The following is a 13879-nucleotide window of genomic DNA, read 5'->3' as shown; positions in this document are numbered from 1 at the left end:
TGATTTTGGACGACATGCTATACTATGACTTTTTGGAGTGATTTTGGGCGATATACTATACTATGACTTTTTTGACTGATTTTGGACCACATACTATACTATGACTTTTTTGACTGATTTTGGACGACTTACTATATTATGACTTTTTTGACTGATTTTGGACGACTTACTATACTATGACTTTTTTGACTGATTTTGGACGACATACTATACTATGACTTTTTGACTGATTTTGGACGAAATACTATAGTATGACTTTTTTGGGTGAATTTTGAAGACATACTATAGTATGACTTTTTTGACTTATTTTGGATGACATACTATACTATGACTTTTTAGGGTGAATTTTGAAGACATACTATACTATGACTTTTTTGACTGATTTTGGACCACATACTATACTATGACTTTTTAGGGTGAATTTTGGACGACATACTATACTATCACTTTTTTGACAGATTTTGGACGATACACTATACTATGACTTTTTTGACAGATTTTGGGCGATATACTATACTTTAACTTTTTTGACTGATTTTGGACCACATACTATACTATAACTTTTTTGACTGATTTTGGACAACATGCTATACTATCACTTTTTGGACTGATTTTGGGCGATATAATATACTATGACTTTTTGACAGATTTTGGACCACATACTATACTATGACTTTTTTGACTGATTCTGGACGACATGCTATACTATGACTTTTTGGAGTGATTTTGGACGACATGCTATACTATGACTTTTTTGACTGATTTTGAACGACATACTATACTATGACTTTTTTGACTGATTTTGAACGACATACTATACTATGACGTTTTTGACTGATTTTGGACGACATGCTATAGTATGACTTTTTTGACTGATTTTGGACGACATGCTATACTATGACTTTTTTGACAGATTTTAGACAGCATGCTATACTATGACTTTTTTGACTGATTTTGGACGACATGCTATAGTATGACTTTTTTGACTGATTTTGGAAGACACACTTTACTATGACTTTTGCAGGTGTTTTTGGACAACATACTATACTATGACTTTTTTGACTGATTTTGGACGACATGCTATAGTATGACTTTTTTTGACTGATTTTGGACGACATACTATACTATGACTTTTTTGACTGATTTTGGACGACATACTATACTATGACTTTTTTGACTGATTTTGGACGACATGCTATACTATGACCTTTTGGACTGATTTTGGACGACATACTATACTATGACGTTTTTGACTGATTTTGGACCACATACTATACTATGACTTTTTTGACTGATTTTGGACGACATGCTATACTATGACTTTTTTGACTGATTTTGGACCACATACTATACTATGACTTTTTTGACTGATTTTGGACGACATGCTATACTATGACTTTTTTGACTGATTTTGAACGACATACTATACTATGACGTTTTTGACTGTTTTTGGACGACATACTATACTATGACTTTTTGAACTGATTTTGGGTGATATACTATACTATGACTTTTTTGACTGATTTTGGACGACATGCTATACTATGACTTTTTTGACTGATTTTGGAAGACATGCTATACTATGACTTTTGCAGGTGTTTTTGGACGACATACTATACTATGACTTTTTAGGGTGAATTTTAAAGACATACTATACTATGACCTTTTTGTCTGATTTTGGACGACATACTATACTTTGACTTTTTAGGGTGAATTTTGAAGACATACTATACTATGACTTTTTTGACTGATTTTAGGACGACACACTATACTATGACGTTTTTGACTGATTTTGGACGACATGCTATACTATGACTTTCTTGACTGATTTTGGATGACATACTTTACTATGACTTTTTTGACTGGATTTGGACGACATGCTATACTATGACTTTTTTGACTGTCATGCTATAGTATGACGGTTTGGTTTCAACTTAGATGACAAAGTATACTGTGCTCAATATATAAAGGGATATCCGTTGGCCTAGTGGTCTGTGACACTTCGTTTGGCAGCCAGTTTCCCCAGGGGACCCTGGTTCGAATCCTACACTTCACACTATCTGACGTTTTCTAAAGCATTTTGGACGACATACTATACTATGACTTTTTTGACTGATTTTAGACGACATACTATACTATGATTTTTTGACTGATTTTGGATGACATACTGTAGTATGAGTTTTTGGACTGATTTGTGAAGACATACGACATCCTATGACTTTTAAGGGTGAATTTTGGACGACATACTATACTATGTCAAAAAATTCATAGTATAGTATGTCGTCTAAAATCTCTCAAAAAAGTCATAGTATAGTATGTCGTCCAAAATCATTCAAAAAACTCATACTATAGCATGTCGTCCAAAATCATTCAAAAAAGTCATACTATAGTATGTCATCCGAAATCTGTCAAAAAAGTCATAGTATAGTATGTCGTCCAAAAACACCTGCAAAAGTCTTAGTAAAGCATGTCTTCCAAAATCAGTCAAAAAAGTCATAGTATAGTATGTCGTCCAAAATCAGTCAAAAAAGTCATAGTATAGTATGTCGTTCAAAATCAGACAAAAAAGTCATAGTATAGTATGTCGTCCAAAATCAGTCAAAAAAGTCATACTATAGCATGTCGTCCAAAATGAGTCCAAAAAGTCATACTATAATATGTCATCCGAAATCTGTCAAAAAAGTCATAGTATAGTATGTCGTCCAAAAACACCTGCAAAAGTCTTAGTATAGCACGTCGTCCAAAATCAGTCAGAAAAGTCATAGTATAGCATGTCGTCCAAAATCAGTCAAAAAAGTCATAGTATAGTATGTCATCCAAAATCAGTCAAAAAGGTCATAGTATAGTATGTCGTCCAAAATCAGTCAAAAAAGTCATAGTATAGTATGTCATCCAAAATCAGTCAAAAAGGTCATAGTATAGTATGTCGTCCAAAATCAGTCAAAAAAGTCATAGTATAGTATGTCGTCTAAAATCAGTCAAAAAAGTCATAGTATAGCATGTTGTCCAAAATCAGTCAAAAAAGTCATACTATAGCATGTCGTCCAAAATCAGTCAAAAAAGTCATAGTATAGCATGTCGTCCAAAATCAGTCAAAAAAGTCATACTATAGCATGTCATCCAAAATCAGTCAAAAAAAGTCATAGTATAGCATGTCTTCCAAAAACACCTGCAAAAGTCATAGTATAGCATGCTGTCTAAAATCTGTCAAAAAAGTCATAGTATATCATGTCCTCCAAAATCAGTCAAAACAGTCATAGTATAGCATGTCGTCCAAAATCAGTCAAAAAAGTCATAGTATAGCATGTCGTCCAAAATCAGTCAAAAAAGTCATAGTATAGCATGTCGTCCAAAATCAGTCAAAAAAGTCATACTATAGCATGTCGTCCAAAATCAGTCAAAAACGTCATAGTATAGTATGTCGTCCAAAATCTGTCAAAAAAGTCATAGTATAGCATCTCCTCCAAAATCAGTCAATAAAGTCATAGTATAGCATGTCGTCCAAAATCAGTCAAAAAAGTCATACTATAGCATGTCGTCTAAAATCAGTCAAAAAAGTCATAGTATAGCATGTCGTCCAAAATCAGTCAAAAAAGTCATACTATAGCATGTCGTCCAAAATCAGTCAAAAAAGTCATAGTATAGTATGTCGTCCAAAATCAGTCAAAAAAGTCATAGTATAGCATGTCCTCCAAAATCAGTCAAAAAAGTCATAGTATAGCATGTCGTCCAAAATCAGTCAAAAAAGTCATACTAAAGCATGTCGTCCAAAATCAGTCAAAAAAGTCATAGTATAGCATGTCGTCCAAAATCAGTCAAAAAAGTCATACTATAGCATGTCGTCCAAAATCAGTCAAAAAAGTCATAGTATAGTATGCCGTCCAAAATCTGTCAAAAAAGTCATAGTTTAGCATGTCTTCCAAAATCAGTCAAAAAAAGTCATAGTATAGCATGTCGTCCAAAATCAGTCAAAAAGTCATAGTATAGTATGTCGTCCAAAATCAGTCAAAAAGTCATAGTATAGTATGTCGTCTAAAATCTGTCAAAAAAGTCATAGTATAGTTTGTCGTCCAAAAACACCTGCAAAAGTCATAGTATAGCATGGTGTCAAAAATCAGTCAAAAAAGTCATACTATAGCATGTCGTCCAAAATCAGTCAAAAAAGTCATAGTAAAGCATGTCGTCCAAAATCAGTCAAAAAAGTCATAGTATAGCATGTCGTCCAAAATCAGTCAAAAAAGTCATACTATAGCATGTCATCCAAAATCAGTCAAAAAAAGTCATAGTATAGCATGTCTTCCAAAAACACCTGCAAAAGTCATAGTATAGCATGCTGTCTAAAATCTGTCAAAAAAGTCATAGTATATCATGTCCTCCAAAATCAGTCAAAACAGTCATAGTATAGCATGTCGTCCAAAATCAGTCAAAAAAGTCATAGTATAGCATGTCGTCCAAAATCAGTCAAAAAAGTCATAGTATAGCATGTCGTCCAAAATCAGTCAAAAAAGTCATACTATAGCATGTCGTCCAAAATCAGTCAAAAACGTCATAGTATAGTATGTCGTCCAAAATCTGTCAAAAAAGTCATAGTATAGCATCTCCTCCAAAATCAGTCAAAAAAGTCATAGTATAGCATGTCGTCCAAAATCAGTCAAAAAAGTCATACTATAGCATGTCGTCTAAAATCAGTCAAAAAAGTCATAGTATAGCATGTCGTCCAAAATCAGTCAAAAAAGTCATACTATAGCATGTCGTCCAAAATCAGTCAAAAAAGTCATAGTATAGTATGTCGTCCAAAATCAGTCAAAAAAGTCATAGTATAGCATGTCCTCCAAAATCAGTCAAAAAAGTCATAGTATAGCATGTCGTCCAAAATCAGTCAAAAAAGTCATACTATAGCATGTCGTCCAAAATCAGTCAAAAAAGTCATAGTATAGCATGTCGTCCAAAATCAGTCAAAAAAGTCATACTATAGCATGTCGTCCAAAATCAGTCAAAAAAGTCATAGTATAGTATGCCGTCCAAAATCTGTCAAAAAAGTCATAGTATAGCATGTCTTCCAAAATCAGTCAAAAAAAGTCATAGTATAGCATGTCGTCCAAAATCAGTCAAAAAGTCATAGTATAGTATGTCGTCTAAAATCTGTCAAAAAAGTCATAGTATAGTTTGTCGTCCAAAAACACCTGCAAAAGTCATAGTATAGCATGGTGTCCAAAATCAGTCAAAAAAGTCATACTATAGCATGTCGTCCAAAATCAGTCAAAAAAGTCATAGTAAAGCATGTCGTCCAAAATCAGTCAAAAAAGTCATACTATAGCATGTCGTCCAAAATCAGTCAAAAAAGTCATAGTATAGCATGTCGTCCAAAATCAGTCAAAAAAGTCATACTATAGCATGTCGTCCAAAATCAGTCAAAAAAAGTCATAGTATAGCATGTCGTCCAAAATCAGTCAAAAAAGTCATACTATAGCATGTCGTCCAAAATCAGTCCAAAAAGTCATAGTATAGCATGTCGTCCAAAATCAGTCAAAAAAGTCATACTATAGCATGTCGTCCAAAATCAGTCAAAAAAGTCATAGTATAGTATGTCGTCCAAAATCTGTCAAAAAAGTCATAGTATAGCATGTCTTCCAAAATCAGTCAAAAAAAGTCATAGTATAGCATGTTGTCCAAAATCAGTCAAAAAAGTCATAGTATAGTATGTCGTCCAAAATCAGACAAAAAAGTCATAGTATAGTATGTCTTTAAAATTCACCCTAAAAAGTCATAATATAGTATGTCGTCCAAAATCAGTCAAAAAAGTCATACTATAGTATGTCGTCCAAAATCTGTCAAAAAAGTCATAGTATAGCATGTCGTCCAAAAATCAGTCAAAAAGTCATAGTATAGTATGTCGTCTAAAATCTGTCAAAAAAGTCATAGTATAGTTTGTCGTCCAAAAACACCTGCAAAAGTCATAGTATAGCATGCTGTCTAAAATCTGTCAAAAAAGTCATAGTATAACATGTCGTCCAAAATCAGTCAAAAAAGTCATAGTATAGCATGTCGTCCAAAATCAGTCAAAAAAGTCATACTATAGCATGTCGTCCAAAATCAGTCAAAAAAGTCATAGTATAGCATGTCGTCCAAAATCAGTCAAAAAAGTCATACTATAGCATGTTGTCCAAAATCAGTCAAAAAAGTCATACTATAGCATGTCGTCCAAAATCAGTCAAAAAAGTCATAGTATAGCATGTCGTCCAAAATCAGTCAAAAAAGTCATACTATAGCATGTCGTCCAAAATCAGTCAAAAAAAGTCATAGTATAGCATGTCGTCCAAAATCAGTCAAAAAAGTCATAGTATAGTATGTCGTCCAAAATCAGTCAGAAAAGGTCATAGTATAGTATGTCGTCTAAAATCTGTCAAAAAAGTCATACTATAGCATGTCGTCCAAAATCAGTCAAAAAAAGTCATAGTATAGCATGTCGTCCAAAAACACCTGCAAAAGTCATAGTATAGCATGCTGTCTAAAATCTGTCAAAAAAGTCATAGTATAGCATGTCCTCCAAAATCAGTCAAAAAAGTCATAGTATAGCATGTCGTCCAAAATCAGTCAAAAAAGTCATCTTATAGCATGTCGTCCAAAATCAGTCAAAAAAGTCATAGTATAGTATGTCGTCCAAAATCAGACAAAAAAGTCATAGTATAGTATGTCTTTAAAATTCACCCTAAAAAGTCATAGTATAGTATGTCGTCCAAAAACACCTGAAAAAGTCATAGTATAGCATGCTGTCTAAAATATGTCAAAAAAGTCATAGTATAGCATGTCGTCCAAAATCAGTCAAAAAAGTCATACTATAGCATGTCGTCCAAAATCAGTCAAAAAAGTCATAGTATAGCATGTCGTCCAAAATCAGTCAAAAAAGTCATACTATAGCATGTCGTCCAAAATCAGTCATAAAAGTCATAGTATAGCATGTCGTCCAAAATCAGTCAAAAAAGTCATAGTATAGCATGTCGTCCAAAATCAGTCAAAGTCATAGTATAGTATGTCGTCTAATATCTGTCAAAAAAGTCATAGTATAGCATGTCGTCCAAAACCAGTCAAAAAAGTCATAGTATAGTATGTCGTCCAAAATCAGTCAAAAAAATCATAGTATAATATGTCTTCAAAATTCACCCTAAAAAGTCATAGTATAGTATGTCGTCCAAAATAAGACAAAAAAGTCATAGTATAGTATGTCTTTAAAATTCACCCTAAAAAGTCATAGTATAGTATGTCTTCCAAAATCAGTCAAAAAAGTCATAGTATAGCATGTCGTCCAGAATCAGTCAGAAAAGTCATAGTACAGTATGTCGTCCAAAATCAGTCATAAAAGTCATACTTTTTAGTATGTCGTCCAAAATCAGTCAAAAACTCATAGTATAGTATGTCATCCAAAATCATTCAAAAAAATCATAGTAAAGTATGTCTTTAAAATTCACCCTAAAAAGTCATAGTATAGTATTGTCGTCCAAAATCTGTCAAAAAAGTCATACTCTAGTATGTCGTCCAAAATCTGTCAAAAAAGTCATAGTATAGCATGTCGTCCAAAATCAGTCCAAAAAGTCATAGTATAGTATGTCTTTAAAATTCACCCTAAAAAGTCATAGTATAGTATGTCGTCCAAAATCAGTCAAAAAAGTCATACTATAGTATGTCGTCCAAAATCTGTCAAAAAAGTCATAGTATAGCATGTCGTCCAAAATCAGTCAAAAAAGTCATAGTATAGTATGTCGTCCAAAATCAGACAAAAAAGTCATAGTATAGTATGTCTTTAAAATTCACCATAAAAAGTCATAGTATAGTATGTCGTCCAAAAACACCTGAAAAAGTCATAGTATAGCATGCTGTCTAAAATCTGTCAAAAAAGTCATAGTATAGCATGTCGTCCAAAATCAGTCAAAAAAGTCATACTATAGCATGTCGTCCAAAACCAGTCAAAAAAGTCATAGTATAGCATGTCGTCCAAAATCAGTCAAAAAAGTCATACTATAGCATGTCGTCCAAAATCAGTCAAAAAAGTCATAGTATAGCATGTCGTCCAAAATCAGTCAAAAAAGTCATACTATAGCATGTCGTCCAAAATCAATCAAAAAAGTCATAGTATAGCATGTCGTCCAAAATCAGTCAAAAAAGTCATACTATAGCATGTCGTCCAAAATCAGTCAAAAAAAGTCATAGTATAGCATGTCGTCCAAAATCAGTCAAAAAAGTCATAGTATAGTATGTCGTCCAAAATCAGTCAGAAAAGTCATACTCTAGTATGTCGTCCAAAATCTGTCAAAAAAGTCATAGTATAGCATGTCGTCCAAAATCAGTCAAAAAAGTCATAGTATAGTATGTCGTCCAAAATCAGACAAAAAAGTCATACTATAGTATGTCGTCCAAAATCTGTCAAAAAAGTCATAGTATTGCATGTCGTCCAAAATCAGTCAAAAAAGTCATAGTATAGTATGTCTTTAAAATTCACCCTAAAAAGTCATAGTATAGTATGTCGTCCAAAATCAGTCAAAAAAGTCATAGTATAGCATGTCGTCCAAAATCAGTCAAAAAAGTCATAGTATAGTATGTCGTCCAAAATCAGACAAAAAAGTCATAGTATAGTATGTCTTTAAAATTCACCATAAAAAGTCATAGTATAGTATGTCGTCCAAAATCAGTCAAAAAAGTCATACTATAGCATGTCGTCCAAAATCAGTCAAAAAAAGTCATAGTATAGCATGTCGTCCAAAATCAGTCAAAAAAGTCATAGTATAGTATGTCGTCCAAAATCAGTCAGAAAAGTCTTACTCTAGTATGTCGTCCAAAATCTGTCAAAAAAGTCATAGTATAGCATGTCGTCCAAAATCAGTCAAAAAAGTCATAGTATAGTATGTCGTCCAAAATCAGACAAAAAAGTCATACTATAGTATGTCGTCCAAAATCTGTCAAAAAAGTCATAGTATAGCATGTCGTCCAAAATCAGTCAAAAAAGTCATAGTATAGTATGACTTTAAAATTCACCCTAAAAAGTCATAGTATAGTATGTCGTCCAAAATCAGTCAAAAAAGTCATAGTATAGCATGTCGTCCAAAATCAGTCAAAAAAGTCATAGTATAGTATGTCGTCCAAAATCAGACAAAAAAGTCATAGTATAGTATGTCTTTAAAATTCACCATAAAAAGTCATACTCTAGTATGTCGTCCAAAATCTGTCAAAAAAGTCATAGTATAGCATGTCGTCCAAAATCAGTCAAAAAAGTCATAGTATAGTATGTCTTTAAAATTCACCCTAAAAAGTCATAGTATAGTATGTCGTCCAAAATCAGTCAAAAAAGTCATACTATAGTATGTCGTCCAAAATCTGTCAAAAAAGTCATAGTATAGCATGTCGTCCAAAATCAGTCAAAAAAGTCATAGTATAGTATGTCGTCCAAAATCAGACAAAAAAGTCATAGTATAGTATGTCTTTAAAATTCACCATAAAAAGTCATAGTATAGTATGTCGTCCAAAAACACCTGAAAAAGTCATAGTATAGCATGCTGTCTAAAATCTGTCAAAAAAGTCATAGTATAGCATGTCGTCCAAAATCAGTCAAAAAAGTCATACTATAGCATGTCGTCCAAAACCAGTCAAAAAAGTCATAGTATAGCATGTCGTCCAAAATCAGTCAAAAAAGTCATACTATAGCATGTCGTCCAAAATCAGTCAAAAAAGTCATAGTATAGCATGTCGTCCAAAATCAGTCAAAAAAGTCATACTATAGCATGTCGTCCAAAATCAATCAAAAAAGTCATAGTATAGCATGTCGTCCAAAATCAGTCAAAAAAGTCATACTATAGCATGTCGTCCAAAATCAGTCAAAAAAAGTCATAGTATAGCATGTCGTCCAAAATCAGTCAAAAAAGTCATAGTATAGTATGTCGTCCAAAATCAGTCAGAAAAGTCATACTCTAGTATGTCGTCCAAAATCTGTCAAAAAAGTCATACTCTAGTATGTCGTCCAAAATCTGTCAAAAAAGTCATAGTATAGCATGTCGTCCAAAATCAGACAAAAAAGTCATACTATAGTATGTCGTCCAAAATCTGTCAAAAAAGTCATAGTATTGCATGTCGTCCAAAATCAGTCAAAAAAGTCATAGTATAGTATGTCTTTAAAATTCACCCTAAAAAGTCATAGTATAGTATGTCGTCCAAAATCAGTCAAAAAAGTCATAGTATAGCATGTCGTCCAAAATCAGTCAAAAAAGTCATAGTATAGTATGTCGTCCAAAATCAGACAAAAAAGTCATAGTATAGTATGTCTTTAAAATTCACCATAAAAAGTCATAGTATAGTATGTCGTCCAAAATCAGTCAAAAAAGTCATACTATAGCATGTCGTCCAAAATCAGTCAAAAAAAGTCATAGTATAGCATGTCGTCCAAAATCAGTCAAAAAAGTCATAGTATAGTATGTCGTCCAAAATCAGTCAGAAAAGTCATACTCTAGTATGTCGTCCAAAATCTGTCAAAAAAGTCATAGTATAGCATGTCGTCCAAAATCAGTCAAAAAAGTCATAGTATAGTATGTCGTCCAAAATCAGACAAAAAAGTCATACTATAGTATGTCGTCCAAAATCTGTCAAAAAAGTCATAGTATAGCATGTCGTCCAAAATCAGTCAAAAAAGTCATAGTATAGTATGTCTTTAAAATTCACCCTAAAAAGTCATAGTATAGTATGTCGTCCAAAATCAGTCAAAAAAGTCATAGTATAGCATGTCGTCCAAAATCAGTCAAAAAAGTCATAGTATAGTATGTCGTCCAAAATCAGACAAAAAAGTCATAGTATAGTATGTCTTTAAAATTCACCATAAAAAGTCATAGTATAGTATGTCGTCCAAAAACACCTGAAAAAGTCATAGTATAGCATGCTGTCTAAAATCTGTCAAAAAAGTCATAGTATAGCATGTCGTCCAAAATCAGTCAAAAAAGTCATACTATAGCATGTCGTCCAAAATCAGTCAAAAAAGTCATAGTATAGCATGTCGTCCAAAATCAGTCAAAAAAGTCATGGTATAGCATGTCGTCCAAAATCAGTCAAAAAAGTCATACTATAGCATGTCGTCCAAAATCAATCAAAAAAGTCATAGTATAGCATGTCGTCCAAAATCAGTCAAAAAAGTCATACTATAGCATGTCGTCCAAAATCAGTCAAAAAAGTCATAGTATAGTATGTCGTCCAAAATCAGTCAGAAAAGTCATAGTATAGTATGTCGTCTAATATCTGTCAAAAAAGTCATAGTATAGCATGTCGTCCAAAACCAGTCAAAAAAGTCATAGTATAGTATGTCGTCCAAAATCAGTCAAAAAAGTCATAGTATAGCATGTCGTCCAAAATCAGTCAAAAAAAGTCATTGTATAGCATGTCTTCCAAAATCAATCAAAAAAGTCATAGTATAGTATGTCGTCCAAAATTAGTCAGAAAAGTAATAGTATAGTATGTCGTCTAATATCTGTCAAAAAAGTCATAGTATAGCATGTCGTCCAAAACCAGTCAAAAAAGTCATAGTATAGTATGTCGTCCAAAATCAGTCAAAAAAGTCATAGTATAGCATGTCGTCCAAAATCAGACAAAAAAGTCATAGTATAGTATGTCTTTAAAATTCACCCTAAAAAGTCATAGTATAGTATGTCGTCCAAAAACACCTGAAAAAGTCATAGTATAGCATGCTGTCTAAAATATGTCAAAAAAGTCATAGTATAGCATGTCGTCCAAAATCAGTCAAAAAAGTCATAGTATAGCATGTCGTCCAAAATCAGTCAAAAAAGTCATAGTATAGTATGTCGTCCAAAATTAGTCAGAAAAGTAATAGTATAGTATGTCGTCTAATATCTGTCAAAAAAGTCATAGTATAGCATGTCGTCCAAAACCAGTCAAAAAAGTCATAGTATAGTATGTCGTCCAAAATCAGTCAAAAAAGTCATAGTATAGCATGTCGTCCAAAATCAGACAAAAAAGTCATAGTATAGTATGTCTTTAAAATTCACCCTAAAAAGTCATAGTATAGTATGTCGTCCAAAAACACCTGAAAAAGTCATAGTATAGCATGCTGTCTAAAATATGTCAAAAAAGTCATAGTATAGCATGTCGTCCAAAATCAGTCAAAAAAGTCATACTATAGCATGTCGTCCAAAATCAGTCAAAAAAGTCATAGTATAGCATGTCGTCCAAAATCAGTCAAAAAAGTCATACTATAGCATGTCGTCCAAAATCAGTCAAAAAAGTCATAGTATAGCATGTCGTCCAAAATCAGTCAAAAAAGTCATAGTATAGCATGTCGTCCAAAATCAGTCAAAAAAGTCATACTATAGCATGTCGTCCAAAATCAATCAAAAAAGTCATAGTATAGCATGTCGTCCAAAATCAGTCAAAAAAGTCATACTATAGCATGTCGTCCAAAATCAGTCAAAAAAGTCATAGTATAGCATGTCGTCCAAAATAAGTCAAAAAAGTCATAGTATAGTATGTCGTCCAAAATCAGTCAGAAAAGTCATAGTATAGTATGTCGTCTAATATCTGTCAAAAAAGTCATAGTATAGCATGTCATCCAAAACCAGTCAAAACAGTCATAGTATAGTATGTCGTCCAAAATCAGTCAAAAAAGTCATAGTATAATATGTCTTCAAAATTCACCCTAAAAAGTCATAGTATAGTATGTCGTCCAAAATAAGACAAAAAAGTCATAGTATAGTATGTCGTCCAAAATCAGTCAAAAAAGTCATAGTATAGTATTTCGTCCAAAATTGGACAAAAAAGTCATAATATAGTATGTTGTCCAAAATCAGTCAAAAAAGTCATAGTATAGTATGTCGTCCAAAATCAGTCAAAAAAGTCATAGTATAGTATGTGGTCCAAAATCAGTCAAAAAAGTCATAGTATAGTATATCGCCCAAAATCACTCCAAAAAGTCATAGTATAGCATGTCGTCCAAAATCACTCCAAAAAGTCATAGTATAGCATGTCGTCCAAAATCAGTCAAAAAAGTCATAGTATAGTATGTCGTCCAAAATCAGTCAGAAAAGTCATAGTATAGTATGTCGTCTAATATCTGTCAAAAAAGTCATAGTATAGCATGTCGTCCAAAACCAGTCAAAAAAGTCATAGTATAGTATGTCGTCCAAAATCAGTCAAAAAAGTCATAGTATAGCATGTCGTCCAAAATCAGTAAAAAAAAGTCATAGTATAGCATGTCGTCCAAAATCAGTCAAAAAAGTCATAGTATAGTATGTCGTCCAAAATTAGTCAGAAAAGTAATAGTATAGTATGTCGTCTAATATCTGTCAAAAAAGTCATAGTATAGCATGTCGTCCAAAACCAGTCAAAAAAGTCATAGTATAGTATGTCGTCCAAAATCAGTCAAAAAAGTCATAGTATAGCATGTCGTCCAAAATCAGACAAAAAAGTCATAGTATAGTATGTCTTTAAAATTCACCCTAAAAAGTCATAGTATAGTATGTCGTCCAAAAACACCTGAAAAAGTCATAGTATAGCATGCTGTCTAAAATATGTCAAAAAAGTCATAGTATAGCATGTCGTCCAAAATCAGTCAAAAAAGTCATACTATAGCATGTCGTCCAAAATCAGTCAAAAAAGTCATAGTATAGCATGTCGTCCAAAATCAGTCAAAAAAGTCATACTATAGCATGTCGTCCAAAATCAGTCAAAAAAGTCATACTATAGCATGTCGTCCAAAATCAGTCAAAAAAGTCATACTATAGCATGTCGTCCAAAATCAGTCAGAAAAGTCATAGTATAGTATGTCGTCTAATATCTGTCAAAAAAGTCATAGTATAGCATGTCGTCCAAAACCAGTCAAAAAAGTCATACTATAGTA

Source organism: Solea solea, chromosome 21 (genome assembly GCF_958295425.1).
Source record: "Solea solea chromosome 21, fSolSol10.1, whole genome shotgun sequence".
NCBI classification, from domain to species: Eukaryota; Metazoa; Chordata; class Actinopteri; order Pleuronectiformes; family Soleidae; genus Solea; species Solea solea.
The sequence above is the reverse complement of the archived record's forward strand: the minus strand, read 5'-3'. Positions refer to the sequence as shown.